This window comes from Ranitomeya imitator, chromosome 4 (genome assembly GCF_032444005.1).
Source record: "Ranitomeya imitator isolate aRanImi1 chromosome 4, aRanImi1.pri, whole genome shotgun sequence".
Classification (NCBI taxonomy): Eukaryota; Metazoa; Chordata; class Amphibia; order Anura; family Dendrobatidae; genus Ranitomeya; species Ranitomeya imitator.
Window position 1 is genome coordinate 33,537,220 of NC_091285.1, and position 22,923 is coordinate 33,560,142.

At 42.1% G+C, this 22,923-nt stretch overlaps 1 protein-coding gene and 1 long non-coding RNA gene across 3 annotated transcripts in view; one reads left to right on the top strand and one right to left on the bottom strand.

Moving 5' to 3' along the window:
- Nucleotides 1-19,145, top strand: part of LOC138675375 (uncharacterized) — a 129,560-nt gene extending 110,415 nt beyond the window's left edge. Inside the window, exons 2-3 of the long non-coding RNA XR_011320672.1 lie at nt 17,999-18,054; nt 18,851-19,145. This is a non-coding gene — a long non-coding RNA (uncharacterized lncRNA). The remainder of the gene's footprint in view (nt 1-17,998; nt 18,055-18,850) is intronic.
- The window catches only part of SGCD (sarcoglycan delta), a 639,540-nt gene that overhangs the window by 50,442 nt on the left and 566,175 nt on the right, over nt 1-22,923 (bottom strand). The window lies entirely within an intron of this gene.

The window sequence follows — 22,923 nt, forward strand, 5'->3', positions numbered from 1 at the left end:
AGCATATGCGTCACAGGTCGGATTGGCACCGACTTTCATGACGCATACGCTGTGTCACAGGTCGGGAAGGGGTTAAAATTAGAAAAACAAAAAAAATCACACCCTTTTTCCTCCAATTTAAAATAAAGAAAAAAAAATACTTGGTATTTCCGCATCCATAAAAGTTTGGTCTATCAAAATATAAAATTAATCAACCCATACGGTAAACGACGTCAAGAAAAAAATGGCAGACTTGTGTTTTTTTTTGGTAATTTTACCTTAAAAAAATGCAATAAGAAGCAATCGTAACCCCAAAGTGGTATCAATAAACATCATCATCTCACCACACAAAAAAACAAGCTCATACACAGCTTCACTGATGGAAAAAAAAACAAGTTAGAAGTCTTGGAAAATGACAACACAAACCAAAATAATAATAATTATTTTTTTTTTAACAAATGTCTGAATTTTTTTTAATCACTTAAATAAAAAAAAAATCTATGCAAATTTGGTATTGCATCATGTTTCCAGGTCATTCGAATGCTGTAAAAATAAAATCCCCCCCAAATAGTGTTGTAATTGCACTTTTTTCCCATCATTTCATCACACTTGGATTTTTTTTCCTCTTTTTCAGTACATTATAAAGTAAAGTGAATGTTGTCGTTCAAAACTACAACTTGTGTCGCAAAAAAACCCAAAAAACAAGCTTCTGAAAAATATAAAAGTGATGACTTTTGGAAGAAGGGGAGGGAAAAATGAAAACAAGGCAAGGGGTTGAATACTTTAAAGGGAATCTGTCAGCAGGTTTTTGCTATGTAATCTGAGAGCGGCCCTGATATCAGTGATTAGTCACTTACTTTGCTGTTTCAATACAATCAGTGTTTTATCAGCAGGGGATTATCACTACAGGACTAGGTGTCTCCTGCCTCCTGGTCCAACAACGCCCCCAGCACTGATTGGCAGCTTTCTGTCAATAAGTATACACAAAGCAGCCAATCAGTGGTGTGGGCGGGGTTCTACACAGCTCAGCATTCCGAGCTCTGTTAGATCTGCAGCTGGGAAAACTGTGATTCTATCACAACTGCTGCACCCAGTAAACTAAGTGATATATCGCTGGAATCGGGGTCTCTTCCCCTACATCATGCTGCTGCCAGATTACATAGCAAAATCCTGTTGACAGATTCTTTTTAATACTCAACAATTATCTATTTAGCTTGACACAAAGGAGACCCATCAAATCTTTTATCCTGCCAATTATTGTGTTTCTAACATTTCACATTCTTGAGATGTCTTTTAGCTTTTATGTAGCTCTGCTCACCCTGTATTACGTAGGGCTTTATGCATCTAATATTGCAGTCAGACCCAAACCAGCAATCTCTCTCCTTAGATCCTCAAGAGATACGACCGCAGGCCTCCGTCACTGGGAAAGGTTACCTATTTTGCATTGCATTTTTTTCAATAGCCCGGTACTGTGATGTGGAACATATTGGCTCCTTATCGATAATGACGATAAAGGTCATCCCAGGTGTGTTTAATGGAGCACTTCCTGTAAATGGCTGGACGTGCGCTGTTGTGTTGAATCATAATTTGCCCTTTGTTGGGACTTGGAAGTCATTTCTAGCATAAATCCCATCTAAATCTGTATTTATTCACTGAGATCAATCGAAATAATCAACTTCTAATGGTGTCATCTCTCAAGCGCTTCGTTAGAAGGTGCATGCAACCGGCGGCTAGATTTGCCGTGCTTCTAAAACTGCATAAAAGCAAAAGAAACACGTAGATAAAAAGTAAAATTGAGCCTCCGATATTATAAAATCCCTGGATCTATACATACATCTGACAACCTGTTTTTCTGCGTTATTTTATAGTCTCTGCGGTTATTAGATGCTGGGTGTCAACCATTATAGTGTTTATGTATAGAGTCCATGGGTCGGGGGGGCCCGGTGATAGTGCTAGGCCCCCCCATCCGGCATCAGACTTTCAATTGTATCTGCATCCTGGATGCAAATATAGTTGAAAGCAATGATGGAACAGGGCTCCCTCCTTCATCATTCTCCCTGTGCGTCTGATGTCTCAACGTGCGATGTGCAGAGCTTCAGAAGACACACCGCAGAGACCATAGTGTGCTTTTTTTTCAATGAGTATATTTTAGGGGCATTATACTATTTGGAGGCTATGTAGGGGGCTATTATACTATGTGAAGGGCTATGTGGAGGGCCATTATACTATGTGGAGGGCTATGAGGGCCATTATACTATATGGAGGGCTATGCAGGGGCCATTATACTTTTTGGAGGGATATGTAGGGGGCTATTATACTATCTGGACAGCTATGAGGGCCATTATACTATTTGGAGGGCTATTTGGGGGCCATTATACTATTTGGAGGGATATATAGGGGGCTATTATACTATCTGGACAGCTATGAGGGCCATTATACTATTTGGAGGGCTTTTTTGGGGGCCATTATACTATTTGGAGGGATATGTAGGGGGCTATTATACTATGTGGATCGCTATGAGGGCCATTATACTATTTGTAGGAGCTATGTCGAAGCCATTATACTGTTTGAAGGGCTATGTGGGCGGCTATTATACTATGTGGAGGGCTATGAGTGCCATTATACTATTTTGAGGGCTATGTGGAGGCCATTATACTATGTGGAGGGTTTTATGAAGGTCTTAAACTATTTGGAGGGGTATGTTGGGGGACAATATACTATTTAAAACGCTATAATATACTATGTGGGGGGCGATTATATTGTTTCATGGGCTAGTGACGGCAATGTCTGCGGGACAATATACAGTATGGAGGGATGGGCGAGGTTCATAATACTGTGTAGTGTTGTGTGGTTTCCACTATACTGGAGGGCAATTTTACTGCGTGTGGGCCATCATATTATATGGAGGTCTGTGTCAGGACCATCATACTGTGTGTGGGGGCCATCATACTGTGTTGGAGTTACTGTGGGGCTATCATACTTTGCGGAGAGGTAGTGAGGGGTACTGTAAGGTCATCATAATGTGCATTTAGAGGGTACTGTGAAGGAATTCACTGTGTATCATCCTGTATTTGGGGGCACTTTTGTTGGCACAATACTTTATGGGGGCCATGAAAGGGATGTCTTAGTGTGTGTGGGGACACTAAGGGGCTTCCATAGAAGCAAAATTACTTTGTAAGGGCTACAAAGTTATGAAATATGCTCCTCTGTGACCCCGCCAAATTTTTCTTTTTCAGGGGGGAGAGAAATCTTGTAGTTTTCACACTGATCACTGGGGCTATTTTACACTCATACTTCCTATTCTTTACAGGAGATTTTTCAGCAGTTTCATTATCATCACAGGCAGGATTATAATTACTGATAACACTTTTATATACAGTTGATAACAAAGAACCCAGCATTCACAATAAGTGATGCCACAGCTCACTTGTTCCCCTCCTTTCATAATGACCTTAACACATTCTCATTAGGTGCTTCAATACAAGAGATTGGGTACAAGTCTGTTCATTGCTGCTAATGTACATGTAAATTTCCTGAAAGAATAGGAAGTATGAGTCTAGAATAACCCTGGAGGTCAGAGTGGAAAATGAAAGTGTTCTAATATTTTTTTTAATACAGAACGTAATTTGAAAAATAAAAAATGCCCCTTTTTTTTAAAACCATGCACTTAACATAACTTATTTTTCGGACTATAAGATGCATTTTTTCCTCCAAAATTTTGGAGGAAAGTGGTAGAAGCAGCAGCAGTGAAGGAGTGGGTCACAGGAGGCAAGAGTCGGCGGCTGCAGCTAACACCTGTGCCCACTATTAAAGAAAGTGAATATTCACTGCTCTCCATGCCCACAGTCCCATCCACTTCTATGCAATTATGCCAGCGCCAAGAGTCCAAAAAGGACTATGGGAGTCGGGAGCAGCAAGTATTCCGGTGCGTCTTATAGTCCAAAAAGTAAGAAGGCCCTTTTCTCATGACATATCCTTTGTTTTGTTCCACTTTAAAACATAAACTGCAGTAAATTTATAAAATTCTCGGAAAACTTAATAAAGGTGTAGTACTTTTGATGGAAATGAAACTCATTCTGAGTTTTGGTCTAAAGGTACCGTCACATTTAGCGATGCTGCAGCGATCTAGACAACGATGCCGATCGCTGCTGCGTCGCTGTGTGGTCGCTGGAGAGCTGTCACACAGACCGCTCTCCAGCGACCAACGATGCCGAAGTCCCCGGGTAACCAGGGTAAACATCGGGTTACTAAGCGCAGGGCCGCGCTTAGTAACCCGATGTTTACCCTGGTTACCAGTGTAAATGTAAAAAAAAAAAAAAACACTACATACTTACATTCTGGTGTCTGTCGCATCCCCCGGCGTTCTGCTTCCCTGCACTGTGTAAGCGCCGGCCGTAAAGCAGAGCGGTGACGTCACCGCTGTGCTCTGCTTTACGGCCAGCCGGCGCTGACACAGTGCAGGGAAGCAGAACGCCGGGGGACGCGACAGACACTGGAATATAAGTATGTAGTGTTTGTTTTTTTTTACATTTACACTGGTAACCAGGGTAAGTATCAGGTTACTAAGCGCGGCCCTGCGCTTAGTAACCCGATGTTTACCCTGGTTACCAGTGAAGATATCACTGAATTGGCGTCACACACGCCGATTCAGCAACGTCTGTGGGAGATCCAGCGACGAAATAAAGTCCTGGCCTTTCTGTTCCGACCAGCGATGGCACAGCGGGATCCAGATCGCTGCTGCGTGTCAAACACAACGATATCGCTAGCCAGGACGCTGCAACGTCACGGATCGCTAGCGATATCGTTGTTAAGTTGTTCAGTGTGAAGGTACCTTTAAATCTAAACTCTTTAGGCCCTTTATTTACATTCTTAAGGCCCTTTATCTAAACTCTTTATGCCCTTTATTTAAATTCTTTAAGGCCCTTTATCTAAACTCTTTGATCGTGTGATGGGAGAAACTCAAACAGTAAAAAAATAATTGAAAGTAGTAAAAACTATACAATCGCTCAATTTTTCCAAGTCTCAAAAGTGGAGTAGGGACCTTGATATTGAGTGAGGAGGCCATTGGTGCTACATATAAAGGAAACCGCACTAATCTTAAGTGGAGCATAATACAGACTTGTGTAACAGGCTGAGCTCTGACACATTTTCAGTAAAGATTTAAAAGAAAAGTTAGGATAGATACTGCAGTAAAATAAAAATATGCCGCTGTGATAACTGCAGCCGCTGTCCTGTCCAGTTATGGAGACCGCCATACCTGGTGTTTAGATGCAGGTCACACCGCGCAGGTAATAAATAGTTACTTATTAATTTATTCTCTATTCTGCAGACTCCCATTAACCTGTCAGTCTGATTCCAGCCCTGGCACTGTGTAATTTACAGACAATAAATGTTCATAAACAGGCTGAGTAGAAAATCCATACAGTTATTCTAGCTTTATTTTACGTTTCATTTAATACCCCTCAAAAATGATTTTGTCAATGCTATTCCATTAGCGGCTTCTCCGTCCAGTAACCTACCCCTCTACAGTGATATGTCAGGAAGTCACTGTGCGTGTGACAGAGCCACCAGTGATTGCCTGGAGCCCGGTGGGGGGACAGGGGCACAGCAGGTGACACCAGAGTCTGGGGAGAGTGCCAAAATATTAAGAGATCCCTCTAAGGCTTGTTTTCTTGTGTACAGATGGATAACGGATTGCAAAATGGTTTCTAAGATTTGCCATTGAGGATCATTATCCGTGATTATATTCATGATATATTACTATATTGTACATTACTAAAGTCTATTCACCAAAGAAAGCAAAGTTCGCACTGATCTAGTCATATTAGTCTCCATCACAACACCCCACCTCAATCAGGAAGGGAAATATATGAATGTCTCAGTGGTGCAGCCTCGGGCTTTGGGCCTCCAAGTTCGGGTGATCATATTTCAAGCCAGTTATTAAGGTTCATTCCCATCTCATACATTTATGAGATGACAAAAATGTATAGTAATGGGAACTACATCTGTCTCGAGAGCCGGACCCCCACGCTGCTCTCAGTGGAAAGGTGGCCAAAATCCCGCTAGTCAGGGCCCTGTTCTCCAGAGAGTGGATATGCCACGTATGAGATGGGAATATCTCTTTAATGGACAATATATGGCCCTTTTTCTTAATAAAGGGCCTTGAGGTCATACTCAAGTACCTCTTAGGCCCTGTTCACATTTGTATCGTGGGTTTTTATGTAGAAATGAAGTCCTGAACCATTACTCATACCTGTTGTAAGATGGAATGACCCAACTGTAAAGAGTTTCATCATGGAAACAAACAAGCATATTGGTGGAACCAGAGTACGGCCCTGTGATGGTGTGATATGCTATGTGGATATCATTTTATTTGTATTAATATTTTACTGATTATCATGGTGTTCTCTTGTAGGATGAGTTACGGTATTTGCTAATTGATGAATGGCTGTGGTTGCCATCTGATATCAGCCCCCAACTGTATTGTTGTCTTCTCACAGGGTCAGTGAATAAACCTGTTTGCTAATATGCTAATGACATGTTGACCTAGCTTGTTGAAACAATGAGCCCCTGAGACCTTCCCCCTCCTGACCTGTTAATGAGAAGGGAGACTTAAAATATCAGGGAGGTGAGATACAGATCAGTCCTATGTGGAATGATGATGTTATCACAGCACCTCAGGTGTTGGATTGTTGGACTTTTATCCTGTTACTGAACTGCATTCGTGTTCTGGACTATTTTATCCTTTGTGTGGTGGATCGTATATGGACCTTTTGTATTTTTGCCTAAATAAAGGTCTTGGGATTGTTCACTCTTCGCTGGCTCTGTTGATTGTGTGGTACCGGAGAAGGACCCAGTGACAGGCCCTTATGGCTAATAGTAGGCCTAGCCGTTTTGTGCTACTAGACGTTTAAGGGTGTCAAAAGGTAGTGGCCATACAGAGTGGTTAAAGGGAATCTATCACTAAGTCCAACTGGTCAACAAACAAAAAATGTGGGCATGTAGTTCTTTGAAATGTAAATCCAATGAGACTTTTATATCTTCTATCTGTTGCTGCATTCCCAGGTAATTGGCATTTTAATCCAAATGAAAATGAAGAATTAAATGCTCTGGGTGTGAAACAGCAGCTCCCCGAACGTCTACAACCCAAAGTTGTTTCCCCACCCAGAATCAGCCTCTTTAGCTTGAATGATAACTAACTGTCTGTTGGCAAGAGTAGGTAACGAAATCAGCCAGTGAGCTATTGATCAAGATAAAGAGGTTGAAGGAGACTCTTTAGGTGCTTTGCCACACCCTGAGTAACTAACACCTTATTTGCATATGAACGAAGATGCCAATTATTTTGGAATGCAGCAACAGATAGAAGATATAAAGGTGTCAATGGTTTTACGTTTTAAAGACCTATGTGGTTTTTGTGTGTTTGTGGTTGGAGGGGGTGGCTGAGCTTACTGACGATTTTCCATTAAGCTAGAGGTCACATGGTAGCGCAGGGTCTGTTGTAGGTAGAGATGGAATATAAAAAGAGGGGTTAGGAGCAGTTTGTGGTGAGACCGTAGATATCAGAAAGAGCGTATGAGATTGGGCAGTATGGAGCACAGTTATTGCACACCTGTTCTAAGTGTGAGTATTGGATAGAGTTGAGTTTATTGAAGATAAGTCGGTGGGACCCCTAAGAGAAAGTAAACCAGGTCGTAAGCATTGAATTTCCCTACAGTGCCACCACAGTTGAAATTAAATATTACATAGTTCCAACTGAAATCAATATAGGGCAGGTCCTCCAAACAGAAGGCAGTTCTTTGTAGATGTTCTCTATTTTGACCAAAAGAGGAAAATCCTAAACAGGGGACTCCTAAGTTATGTCAGAATATCCTCAGATTTGTCTTCTAAGTAATAACTGAGTAAATGATGGCGTTCATAACCTACAGTCTTTCATACAGAACCCAGAACTAGAACACATTGAGGTCCATAACCAACTTACTAAAATGTTCCCAAATCTGGGAAAACATTCTGGACATGGCTTTCTACAATACAGATCCTTCAGAAAGCCTAACCAGCTAACGGTAAGATTTCCCCCTAGGCACCGTTCTCCTAAAGGTCAGAAGAGTCAAGCTATTGTCATTATTGGCATTAAAACCACTCTCATGCATATAACGCTTTCAAATATAATTTTCAAAAAAGGATCATGACGAGGAATAATGAACCTGCACGCTCCAGCATTGAGGGATAATCATCCACAGCTTGCCACCGAGGTCAAATGCCACGACGAGTCAATCAATGAGAGAAAAAAAAATCACATTACAAAGAATCTCAGGGAAAGAGATGTGCCCGTGTGTGTCTGATCTAATAGATCTCGGGAGTAATCACAGACACATAGTCAATGCTTAGGTGGACAGAAGATATTTAATAGTCATGACATCCTGGGTGCTGAGTATTTCGGCAGGCTGGGGGCAGCTGAGGAATCTGGAGATATTTTCAGGTATATGCTCTGCAATCACTGATCTCTCTGATCCTAGAAGCCTCTTAGATAAAAAGTTGGGAAGCAACGGATGGGATGGAGCCAATAAAACTAGACTTTATCTTTATTTTTTTTATTCTCTAGCATTCTTTCATTCTATTATTCTAAGTCTCTCTTTTTATCTTTCCTACTTTCATTCTCTCTTCTCATTTCTCTCTATTTTTGACCATTCCTTTTTTGATTTCTCTCTTGTCCTATTCCTCTTTCTTCCCATTTTCTCTTCCCATATTTTTCTCTCTGACTTTCTTTACCCTTTTCTCTCTTTTTCTTCCCATTTCTCTTTTTTTTCCCATTTGTCTTTCCATTTTCCTCTCTCTTTCCATTTCTCTTTATTTCCTCCCATTTCTCTCACTCTTGCCAGTTCTTTCTTGCTTTCTTTGATTTTTTCTTTCTCTCTCTCTTTCTTCCTATTTCTTTCTCTTTTTCTTCCTATTTCTCTTTCTTTCTTCACATTTCTTTTTGTCTCTCACTCTCTCTTCTCATTTCTCTTTCATCCCATTCTCCTTTCCTTCCTTCTCTCACTTTCCATTTTCTTTCTTCTCATTTCTCTTTCTTCCCATTACTCTCTCTTTCTTCCCATTTTCTCTTCCCATTTTTTTCTGACTTTCTTCACCTTTTTCTCTCTCACTCTTCCCATTTCTCTTTTTATCTTTCCTCCCATTTCTCTCTCACTCTTGCCAGTTCTTTCTTGCTTTCTTTTCTTTCTCTCTCTTTCTTCCCAATTTTCTCTATTTCTTTCCATTTTTCTCTCGCGTTCTCTCCCTTTCTTCCAATTTCTTTTTCTTCCAATTTCTTTCTCTCCCTTTCTTCACATTTGTTTGTCTCTCTCTTTCTTCTCATTTCTCTTTCTTTTCTCATTTCTCTTTCCATTTCTCTCTTTCTTTCTTCCCATTTTTCTCTTCCCTCTCATTTCTCTTTCCTTTTCTTCCCATTTCTTTATCTCTCTCTTTCCATTTCTCTTGTTCTTTCACTCTTCCTATTCCTCTTTATTAACATTTCTCTCTTTTTCCCTTTTTCTTTCAACCCATCTCTCGCTTTTTATTCCCTTTTTAATCTCTCTTTCTTTCTTCCAATTTATCTCCTCCAGTTTCTTGTCTTTTTTCTTTCTTTTTTTTCTTTCCTTTTTTTTGCTTCCTTATTTGATACCTATCTTATCTGTCCATGCACCTATCTACAGTATATATGCATCACCAAATATATTTACCATCACCAAAATCCAACCTTTTTCTGTTAGGCCAGTTATCATCCACAAATAATTTGAGAATCGGCTTTGAAGTCATTACATCTTTTTTCTTTAAGTTCATTTCCCAAGGTGATCAACCACCACCATAGAATACAAATTCATTGCCGCGGATCCCTTTCATGGTCGCATTCGACAGTCATGTACTTTGTTTACCACCTGCAAACTATAGTCTCATTACCGCCATAGGCATCTTTTTCTGTTTCCTGTCGACGCTGTGAGCGCCTCCTCCAACCCTCCGCCTCCTCCAACCCTCCACCTCCGCCCCGCGTTATAGATTTCTCCTCGCTAAGTTTCTCCGCCATGGTATGACCTGCGAGATATGGATTTATTCCTGTCAAATAAACTCTATACATAGAAGTGGCCTATAAGATATGGATTTACCCTTAGCTCTTCCCAGCTGTAATACAACTAGCTCCTACCGCGCTCGACTCTTGAGATTTTCCTTTTTTTATTCCTACCTTTTTCTAGCCGAACCAGAGGCTTAAAATCTAAGTTCCGTGCTAAAATGAATGAGATTCCGCAGCATTTACACACAATGCCCCAAAAGGCATCGCCGACCTCTATGTGGGGAATTATAATTTAACATGCAATGCTTTCTCTGCAGTATAAAAACAGGATAGGCAAAAATCATAAAAAAAATCATAAAAAATACAGCAGTGAAATATGTGTTCATCGCAAGTGCTACCCTGTGGTATAAAAGCATAAACACAATCGCATGGAATTACAGATACGGGTTTATCTGTTCTGCCTTCCCCACTCGGCTTCATAAACACAATGCGTGATAATACTGCTGAACAGAGAGATCCGCTTGCACAGTCAGACTTTTCTATGGCGTATATATATGCTATTCATAGCTTTTATCTGGGTATAATGTTTACAGAGAACAGACACTTTATTGAAAGAGCTGAAATCAGATTTCAACACCCCATCCCCTTCATATAACGAATGTTCCCTCTGCGCTCGATGTTGCTGAGCAGGCATTATACTGGTATTAATCGCGAGTCTTATTATGGAGATGGTTATTAATGCTTTGTCCCCTTTAAAGGCAGGTTTTTTTTATTAAAATGTATAGTAGGCAACAAGATTTATTATTTTTAATCCGGGGCTTGTGGATTAGGTACTTTTTTTTTTGTTGTTGCTTAGGTTCCTACTGGGTGTATAGAGCTTATAGGACGAAACGTGGAATTACATTGGTTTTATATTACGGTGCAGGTGGTACTATGAGCGCCCCCCATACACATTGGATGGTTGTGGGCCGAACGATACTTTGTCCGATTGTTCGTCCAGCAGCCATCTCTATCATAAACAGGAGCACTCATTCAGCTGGACGCCCTTGTGCTCTTTATGAGAAAGCCGACGACAGATATCTCTACCGGCCGCGTATCTCCGGGAGAACAAAGAGATTGTCAGTCCGAAATTGGACATGACTGATCAACATATCCTCTGACAATCAGTTGGATTATAACCCGGAGAACAAAGAGATCGGCAGTCCAAAATTGGACCTGCCCGATCAACATATCCTCTGACAATCAGTTGGATTATAACTGGGAGAACATAGAGATCGGCAGTCCAAAATTGGACCTGTCCAACCGCTTATCTCTGGGAGAACAAAGAGATCGGCAGTCCAAAATTGGACCTGCCCGATCAACATATCCTCTGACAATCAGTTGGCCTATTTCTGGGAGAACAAAGAGATTGGCAGTCCAAACTTGGACATGCTGGATCAACATATCCTCTGACAATCAGTTGGGTTATAACCGGGAGAACAAAGAGATCGGCAGTCCAAAATTGGACCTGCCTTACCGCTTATCTCTGGGAGAGCAAAGAGACCGTCAGTCTGAAAATGGACATGCCCGATCAACATATCCTCTGACAATCAGTTGGCTTATCTTCGGGAGAACAAAGAGATTGACAGTCCAAAATTGGACATGCCCGATCAACATATCCTCTGACAATCAGATGGCTTATCTCCAGGAGAACAGAGACATCGACAGTCTGAAATTGGACATGCTGAATCAACATATCATCTCACAATCATTTGGCTTATCTCCGGGAGAACAAAAAAATTGTCAGTCCGAAATTGGACATGCCCAACCAACATATCCTCTGACAATCAGTTGGCCTATCTCCAGGAGAACAAAGAGATCGGCAGTCCAAAACTGGACATGCCTGATCAACATATCCTCTGACAATCAGTTAGCTTATCTCTGCGAGAACAAAGAGATCAGCAGTCTGAAATTGGACATGCCCAAAAAGCAAAGCACCTTATATTTCAATAACGTGGCATATAATGATCCATGTTACAATTATTTTACTCAGTGATTTTTATATGTTTTTTTTAAGAAAAAGCCCCCTGCATGCCATGGAGGTATGGTACGGACCTGAAGATTCTGGATCTGTACAGCACAGATCTATAACACAGCCATCCACGAGAGGCCTGAAAGACGATTATTAAAGAAAAAAATGTGTCCATATTTCTTATTAACTCATATGAATGTCATAAAGGCTCCCTCATTAGGCAAATATCTGACTCTATGGGCCAGATAGTGGAGCTCAAATGTTTCCATGCCTTGCAGAGATGGCCATTCACTTGAAACACCAGCAAGTAATGGTACATTTCACCCTGAAGCTGCTGAAATGTATATCCAGAGGAGAAAGAGGACTATTCATACAACACATTTCGGAGTTAAGCCAACTCCTTCATCAGGTACCTGATGAAAGAGTTGGATCAATTCTGAAATGTTGGGTGTAAATTAAACTATCTTTTATCCATTTGGTCCTCAAAAATCCTTGGTAGTGCCTGGGACACACCAACTCTTACTCCTTAAGCAACATTATTGTCTGAAACGCGTCAGAACTAATATATCGTCTGTTCGTTATGAACGTTAAAAGAAGTTCTTAATTAAGTTCTTAATATGCCCTCTGGTGCTGGACGTTCCTTAAAAGATTAGAGTAAAACCTCTCTCAAAAATTTGGGAAGCCCACACCATTAGCCAGACCCCATTTCCTGTGACATGTGATTTTCGGTTACATTTCGCCATCTATGTCTATGTCTATGACAGTATTAGGCTTTGTTTAGAATGGTACAAGGGGCATTTTGTACCTACGAATGGCCGAACACCCGTGACCATTGGATGCCATATGTACAAAGTTATTCTCCCGCAGAAGTAGAGTAGCTCCGTACATTCAACCCTCCATGGAGCATGACTTCTTAGTAAACGCACTAGTCCTTAGTACATGGATAAATATTGAATCTTATACCATGATCTGGGGAATAAGACAAATAATAAAAATAAGGTATTCAGAAAGCATCGTCACACTCCCAAAATGTGCTTAATAGCCAAGATCAGAGCAATAGTCGAATGTTCTGGGAAATAGTCTTGGTGGAAGGTACAGTACTCTGCACAAACCAGTTGTGACAGAAAAGGAAGACAAAAAAAGCAGCAATTAACCTTGGAGAGAATCCACAATCTGCCGTCCGTACAGCTCAGGCAGACATGTTATTTGGGGGCAATAATGAAAACTCTCAAAATTGCTTCTGATGGGTCATAAAAAAGGCTCGTTATAAGAGTTCGGTGACTTCAGGCACACGTAATCAGAGACTGGAAACCTTTATTAACCATGTTATTGTGCTCAACATCGCCATTCAATTACATAGTAACATAGTAACATAGTAAGGCCGAAAAAAGACATTTGTCCATCCAGTTCAGCCTATATTCCATCATAATAAATCCCCAGATCTACGTCCTTCTACAGAACCTAATAATTGTATGATACAATATTGTTCTGCTCCAGGAAGACATCCAGGCCTCTCTTGAACCCCTCAACTGAGTTCGCCATCACCACCTCCTCAGGCAAGCAATTCCAGATTCTCACTGCCCTAACAGTAAAGAATCCTCTTCTATGTTGGTGGAAAAACCTTCTCTCCTCCAGACGCAAAGAATGCCCCCTTGTGCCCGTCACCTTCCTTGGTATAAACAGATCCTCAGCGAGATATTTGTATTGTCCCCTTATATACTTATACATGGTTATTAGATCGCCCCTCAGTCGTCTTTTTTTCTAGACTAAATAATCCTAATTTCGCTAATCTATCTGGGTATTGTAGTTCTCCCATCCCCTTTATTAATTTTGTTGCCCTCCTTTGTACTCTCTCTAGTTCCATTATATCCTTCCTGAGCACCGGTGCCCAAAACTGGACACAGTACTCCATGTGCGGTCTAACTAGGGATTTGTGCAGAGGCAGTATAATGCTCTCATCATGTGTATCCAGACCTCTTTTAATGCACCCCATGATCCTGTTTGCCTTGGCAGCTGCTGCCTGGCACTGGCTGCTCCAGGTAAGTTTATCATTAACTAGGATCCCCAAGTCCTTCTCCCTGTCAGATTTACCCAGTGGTTTCCCGTTCAGTGTGTAATGGTGATATTGATTCCTTCTTCCCATGTGTATAACCTTACATTTATCATTGTTAAACCTCATCTGCCACCTTTCAGCCCAAGTTATCCAGATCCATCTGTAGCAGAATACTATCTTCTCTTGTATTAACTGCTTTACATAGTTTTGTATCATCTGCAAATATCGATATTTTACTGTGTAAACCTTCTACCAGATCATTAATGAATATGTTGAAGAGAACAGGTCCCAATACCGACCCCTGCGGTACCCCACTGGTCACAGCGACCCAGTTAGAGACTATACCATTTATAACCACCCTCTGCTTTCTATCACTAAGCCAGTTACTAACCCATTTACACACATTTTCCCCCAGACCAAGCATTCTCATTTTGTGTACCAACCTCTTGTGCGGCACGGTATCAAACGCTTTGGAAAAATCGAGATATACCACGTCCAATGACTCACCGTGGTCCAGCCTATAGCTTACCTCTTCATAAAAACTGATTAGATTGGTTTGACAGGAGCGATTTCTCATAAACCCATGCTGATATGGAGTTAAACAGTTATTCTCATTGAGATAATCCAGAATAACATCCCTCAGAAACCCTTCAAATATTTTACCAACAATAGAGGTTAGACTTACTGGCCTATAATTTCCAGGTTCACTTTTAGAGCCCTTTTTGAATATTGGCACCACATTGCTATGCGCCAGTCCTGCGGAACAGACCCTGTCGCTATAGAGTCACTAAAAATAAGAAATAATGGTTTATCTATTACATTACTTAGTTCTCTTAGTACTCGTGGGTGTATGCCATCCGGACCCGGAGATTATAACATTATGTCTGTAAGATCATATAAGTAAAGGTGCTTTGAAAGAGATCCTATCATATTATGTATATATAAATATTACGCAAAAGCCTTCTGCAGGTAAAAGGGATCTTCTTCAAGTTTTTCAAGTTGAACTGGACACCCGATGTATTTTTTATTTTTTTTTATTTTGCTTCTCTGTGGGTGCGCTCAGAGGATTCACAAGACCAGACAACCCCTTTAAGAAAATGAGTACTGGCCTTGGTCTATATTTTCTACGCTGAAAATGTCCCATCTGCAGGCGAAAAAAAGGAAAAGCTAAACAAACTGATGACTTGTTATCTATGCATCTAAATCTCTGGTTTTTCTTGGCTAGGGAGTCCAGCAGGCGGTTCTACTTTAACAGAAGTAAAAAACCTACAGAATGTATCGCCTTAGCTGCCTCAGGGGGCAGATACCAGATGCTGCTCCCTGATGAAGCTATGGCGAAACATCTGTTTCGAAGTATTCTATCATCTAGTATTGTTGCGTTTCAAAGTATTCGAGCTTCATCAGGAGCACCACAGATCATTGTCGATCGATGCTCATTAACGATCCTGTTCACAAGGTCAAAAACTGTATGGGAACAGAGCGATTGCTAGCACGATTGTTCAGTCATCATACGTCCTTGTTGTCGGCAGCATATTCCCTGTTTACAAGGGGTAATGTGCTGCCGACTACGCAAATTTTTATGTATCCGATTCGCTGAGAAATGGGCATTTCATTGGCTGGTTGGCGACATGTTTAGACCAGCTGATAATTGGGACTGAGCAACATCCACTTGTCGATTTGGTCGATTTAAATGCCACGCGCTGTGGCCGAGTCGAGCGACTAAGTGTCAACAGGCTCATGATTTTGTGCCACCAAAGGCCCTGCCGCGAGTGGGTGATTCTTCGACGCAGTCTATTGGCACTTTGAATGGCGACACCAAGTTATCAACTTATTCATCCATTTTCAGGAGGACAGAGAAACGGCACAACGTAAAGCTCTACGGGAAGAAGTGTCAAGTTATATCAAGTTATTACTAAAACAAACATGTCAGGAGAGATGAGAATCAGGTCTTCTCTGAATGAAATGTACAGATTCCAGATTCCTTGCATTTTGGTTTATAGACTCTTATAACAAGGCAGTCAAAAATAGGTAAAGAAATGGCTAAAAATGCCGCTAATACATAAATAATTGCTCGAGGCATCCGATACCAAATTCACAATGACTTAAAATCTGCATATTTATATGTGTGAGCGCAGGACTAATGGAGAATGATGGGACTTTCCACGAAGGGCCTTTGTGAGTGACTTCCTGATATTGAACAAATAAAAAATTCAGCGGAATGGATGAAATATTCATCGCGATGGTGTGCTTAAAACTATGGTATGCAAATACGTCGCTGTCACACTTCATCACCACGGTATGAATAATGATGCAGAATTTAATGTATATTTGCACATCTACGGTATTTTTTTTTTTTTTCGTATTCAGGTTTTGTGAATTCGAAACGCTTAATAAGATGAAGCAAAAATTAAAAAGGTGTAAAATAAAACTCGGCTGAAGCACAAAACTAAAAGCTGGTAACGACAAATAAAATACCAACTATGACATGAGTTGCTGCAAAGGTGGCAATTTTGGAGGTCATTACGAAAATATGGTGGCCATCCAACCGTGAAAAAAAAATCTTTTTAAGACATAGATGTTTTTAAAACAAAAAAATTGAGGCATTGTCACCTTCCTACATCGTTGACGTGGATCCAGAGCAAGTCATTCTGAAGGTCTGTGATTGCTCTGGAAGCTAGGTCTGCTCTGTTCAAGAGTCCTACTGTTGGGAGGCTTTGATTGGCTGCAGCGGTGAGGTGACTAGAAGAGCGTGATGACATGCTCTTCTAGTTACCTGATTGCTGGAGTCTTCAGTGGTCATGTTGACTTTCAAATCGAGCAGACATTACTTCTGGAGTTCCAAGGTCCGCACAAACCTCCAGAACGACCTGCAATGGATCCATGGGAGTGCTAGTAGGTGTCAATGCCTGTCTATTGTTTTCAAACATCCACGCTTAATTTTTTTTTTCCAACACAAACATTTTAAGGCCCAAAAATTCCTAAAATACAAACAAAATTAAAGAGGTTCTCCAATAGTTCTAAAATAAAAAAAACAAACATTATTCAGCTGCTAAATCTGCAATTCTAGTGCCCGTGTTCCGGTGTTCCCCGCTGATCCTTGTTTATTTTTTTGAAATAGTGATGTGCGGTAGTGGTACATGACTGCTTGGCTTGGTTGACATGTCTCTGTCAATCAAGCTGACCGACATGGAGAGAAACCCAGTGGGGAGTTGTTTCCATCGGACACTGCTCCTCATATTTGGACTTTTCACTTTCTTTCTGGTCCTTTTATTCAAAACAATGTTTTCTTTTGACCTTCTACATTCATAGTGTGGAACACCATCAGAATTTCTTGCTAACTGTTGTTCAGGTAGCTTGACATTGAAGTCAGCTTCCCTTTAAAGAAGCAATCCTCCTCCCATCCTATTAATATATTGCAGTCATCCAATTATATAGCACTGTGTATTTACAATTGCTCATTTTGCCTTTCTACCCAGATAATTCTTCTCTTTTCTCTGCTCTGTGTAGAAACATGAAGTCTCTTGCCCCTGCATTTATCATTCCCCTCATCAACTCACGAATCCTGAACAGACCACCCAAGACAAGGATCTTAGGGGAGGATATACCTTGGATGCCAGAAAGGAGCCCATAAACTTATAAAACAGAGCATGTCTTGAAGGATAGGCAGAGTAGGTGACTGTCTAGGGCTCGATTCGTTGAAAGGGGGCACAATTTATCTCTTAAAATCAGTCCTTCTCTACCTTTATCTACAGCCCCAATTCCAAAAACGTTGGGACGCTCTGTAAAATGTAAAGAAAGGAAAAATTCAACTATTTGGAAATCTCTTATAGACATATTTTATGGGAACACAGATCAGAAGTTGAATGATTGTCATTTTTCCATGTCATTTGAATTTTTTTTTCTTATTTAGAAATTGATGGCATCAACATATCTCTAAAAAGTTGGGACAGCATTAACGGAACGATGGTAAGTAAATGGTACTAATGAAAAACAGCCAATGTATAAAAAGAACATGTTAGAGAGGCAAAGTCTCTCAGAAGCAAACATGGTCAGAGGTTCACCAATCTGCGAACTGCATGTAAAAACTGAAAAATGTGAATGTCCCCAAATCTACAGTACATAATATCATCAATGGATCCAGACGCTATTGAGAAATCCATGGGCACAAGGGCGAATGCCAATGGTCAATATTGGGTGCTTGTGATCTACAGGACAGACCTTTCACTAATAGAAAAACATTTAGCGCATTACGAAGCATTACATTTCAGTTTGTTGTTTTTGCTTGCGAGTTTACCCAACTTCTTTACAATTGGGGTTGTATAATGTGCATGATTATTGGAGGAATCATGGATAATATCTGTCAGAATGAATGACCATCTTGACAGTTACAGTATCATTTGTAATGTGGTGCGGGGTAGTAGCTGTAGGCGAGGTAGTGTGTGGAGTTGTGGTGTTTCAGTTACATATGCCATGAACTTCCGGCAGCCTCTGTACCAAATATCAGTTGATTAGTGGAAGTGCTGGGTGTCAGAGCCCCACCTAGATATAGGATAGGTCCTGGACAACCATTTTAACTTGGGTTGACGGAGAGTTAGTTGCACATTTTGAAATCAAAGGAATTGCCAGTTCCAGTGTTGAGATATTGTGCAGATATTGGTTTATTATACAAATCATGCTTTGCCTACAATTTTTAATAAATTTGTGAAATTGCCCTGTAAATGGGCTCCGCTTGCTAATGTGTTTTCCTGGTGTTGCCTTCCAGATATATGGCGAACGTTGCATGCCAAATACATAAAATGGAGTTAGCGGGACACTGCTGATTCTCGTCTCCGAGAGAAGGGCAGACAAAGTCAACAACATCTATAGGAATTAAAAAAAAAAAAAAAGACTATTTTTTTCCGACGCTGTACATTGACCCGAATGGATATTGTGACGTAAGATTTTCCTCTTCAATAAAAACGATAAATCTGAATATTCATGGTAATCCTCTTAAATCTCCTGAAGAACATCCGCCGTAGAGTTCACTCACTCGCTGCGCAGAAATCTGCATCCTTGAGGAGTTTGTACATCACCTTGAGAAGGTAAGCTTAGTATTCAGCCATGTCTCACTGAATAGAGGATGTTCTGGAAAAGCGAGCGCATTGTACACATAGTATATGCTTCACTCCGTATACAGTGCCATCCATTGTGGACGCAGCGTATGCCCATGCTTCATTATACATTATATAATACGCGGCAGCAGAGGCCGGAATATCATATAAAGTACAGTCAGATGAGCGGGGCCAAGAGGCGCTGATTATGTCACAGATCGGATGTGAAAATACACTGCTCAGCTGCTGCAGAACCTCATCACACACACCTCATCTGCTGCAGAGCATCATCATACACAGCTCAGCTGCTGCAGAGCATCATCATACACACCTCATCTGCTGCAGAGCATCATCATACACACCTCATCTGCTGCAGAACCTCATCACACACACCTCATCTGCTGCAGAGCATCGTCAAACACACCTCAGCTGCTGCACATCCTCATACACACCTCATCTGCTGCAGAGCATCGTCATACACACCTCATCTGCTGCAGAGCATCATCACACACCTCAGCTGCTGCAGAGCATCATCATACACACCTCATCTGCTGCAGAACATCATCATACACACCTCAGCTGCTGCAGAGCATCATTATACACACCTCATCTGCTGCAGAGCATCGTCAAACACACCTCAGCTGCTGCACATCCTCATACACACCTCAGCTGCTGCAGAACATCATCATACACACCTCAGCTGCTGCAGAGCATCATCATACACACCTCATCTGCTGCAGAACATCATCATACACACCTCATCTCCTGCAGAGCATCATCATACACATCTCATCTGCTGCAGAACATCATCATACACACCTCATCTGCTGCAGAGCATCATCATACACATCTCAGCTGCTGCAGAACATCATCATACACACCTCATCTGCTGCAGAGCATCATCACACACACCTCATCTGCTGCAGAGCATCGTCATACACATCTCATCTGCTGCAGAAAATCATCATACACACCTCAGCTGCTGCAGAACATCATCATACACACCTCATCTGCTGCAGAGCATCATCACACACACCTCATCTGCTGCAGAGCATCGTCATACACACCTCATCTGCTGCAGAACCTCATCACACACACCTCATCTGCTGCAGAGCATCGTCAAACACGCCTCAGCTGCTGCAAATCCTCATACACACCTCATCTGCTGCAGAGCATCGTCATACACACCTCATCTGCTGCAGAGCATCATCATACACACCTCAGCTGCTGCAGAGCATCATCATACACACCTCATCTGCTGCAGAACATCATCATACACACCTCATCTCCTGCAGAGCATCATCATACACACCTCATCTGCTGCAGAGCATCATCATACACACCTCAGCTGCTGCAGAACATCATCATACACACCTCAGCTGCTGCAGAGCATCATCATACACACCTCATCTGCTGCAGAACATCATCATACACACCTCATCTCCTGCAGAGCATCATCACACACACCTCATCTGCTGCAGAGCATCATCACACACACCTCATCTGCTGCAGAGCATCATCACACACACCTCATCTGCTGCAGAGCATCATCACACACCTCATCTGCTGCAGAGCATCATCACACACACCTCATCTGCTGCAGAGCATCGTCATACACACCTCATCTGCTGCAGAACCTCATCACACACACCTCATCTGCTGCAGAGCATCGTCATACACACCTCATCTGCTGCAGAGCATCGTCATACACACCTCAGCTGCTGCAAAACATCATCATACACACCTCATCTGCTGCAGAGCATCATCATACACACCTCATCTGCTGCAGAGCATCATCATACACACCTCATCTGCTGCAGAGCATCATCATACACACCTCATCTGCTGCAGAGCATCATCACACACCTCATCTGCTGCAGAGCATCATCACACACACCTCATCTGCTGCAGAGCATCGTCATACACACCTCATCTGCTGCAGAGCATCGTCATACACACCTCATCTGCTGCAGAGCATCATCATACACACCTCATCTGCTGCAGAGCATCATCATACACACCTCATCTGCTGCAGAGCATCATCATACACACCTCATCTGCTGCAGAGCATCATCATACACACCTCATCTGCTGCAGAGCATCATCATACACACCTCATCTGCTGCAGAGCATCATCATACACACCTCATCTGCTGCAGAGCATCATCATACACACCTCATCTGCTGCAGAGCATCATCACACACCTCATCTGCTGCAGAGCATCATCACACACACCTCATCTGCTGCAGAGCATCGTCATACACACCTCATCTGCTGCAGAGCATCGTCATACACACCTCAGCTGCTGCAAAACAACATCATACACACCTCATCTGCTGCAGAGCATCATCATACACACCTCATCTGCTGCAGAACATCATCATACACACCTCATCTGCTGCAGAGCATCATCATACACACCTCATCTGCTGCAGAGCATCATCATACACACCTCATCTGCTGCAGAGCATCATCATACACACCTCATCTGCTGCAGAGCATCATCATACACACCTCAGCTGCTGCAGAGCATCATCATACACACCTCATCTGCTGCAGAGCATCATCATACACACCTCAGCTGCTGCAGAGCATCATCATACACACCTCAGCTGCTGCAGAGCATCATCATACACACCTCAGCTGCTGCAGAGCATCATCATACACACCTCATCTGCTGCACATCCCCAAAATAATACACATCTCAGCTGCTGCAGAACATCATCATACATACACTGTATGAGCTGCTGAATTTAATATAAATCAATAGGGGACAACAATCTTCTTAGTTTCTCTCTAGAAAGAAGCTGTGTGACACTTATCACCTTTCCTCTGCCAAATCCCGGCGGAGATGAAGCCCATGAGCATAGTAATAACCGCAGAGCATATCACCCCCTTATTCTGACACGTATTATCAGCTTCTCGTGCCGAGGTTCATTATTGATCACGGTCAGCTCAGACAGTAATAAACATTTCTACCAGATATTTCTTCTAATCCAGAGAACAAACAGGAATAATTGTGATCAAATGAGCCGTAGCCGGTAATGGGCTGCATGGCCAGCGCACAGACGACACACGTGAACCATGGCCGCTACCTCTCCTGCCAAATGCCCCTATTGGCCCGGTTTATACAGATGATGAAACATCTAGTCATCTAATATAATGAATGAACTTGATGCTTAGAAGCATGCAATAATGTAATGTATTTAAATCAAGGCTGTTTTCTTACTGCATGTACATTTTATTACACTGTACAATTGGATATATAGGGGACCTATCCTTAGAGTAGGCCATCACTATATAGACCGGTGGGTGTCCAACTCTCAACGTTCCCACCCATTAGCTCTTACAATCAGGGCTGCCTTCAGGGAATTACTGCCCTGACTGGCGTATGGGGCCCAGTGGGCAGAGGGGGCCGGTATCGGGCCCCATCTCTTCTGCTCATCGGCACGGTAATGGTTAAAGCCGCCAGCCAATCGTAGGCTGGCAGCTGACGTCAGCGCGCATCGCCGGCGTATGACGTCATTGTCATTCACCGGCGAGTACGCGCTGAAACGGCGGGAGGGATCTCCGCCGCAGGATCGCGGCCAGGTAAGGCTACTTTCACACTAGCGTTTTTTTAAATCCGTCACAATGCGTCGTTTTGCAGAAAAAACGCATCCTGCAAAAGTGCTTGCAGGATGCGTTTTTTCCCCATAGACTTCTATTGACGACGCATTTGCGACGGATTGGCACACTTCGCAT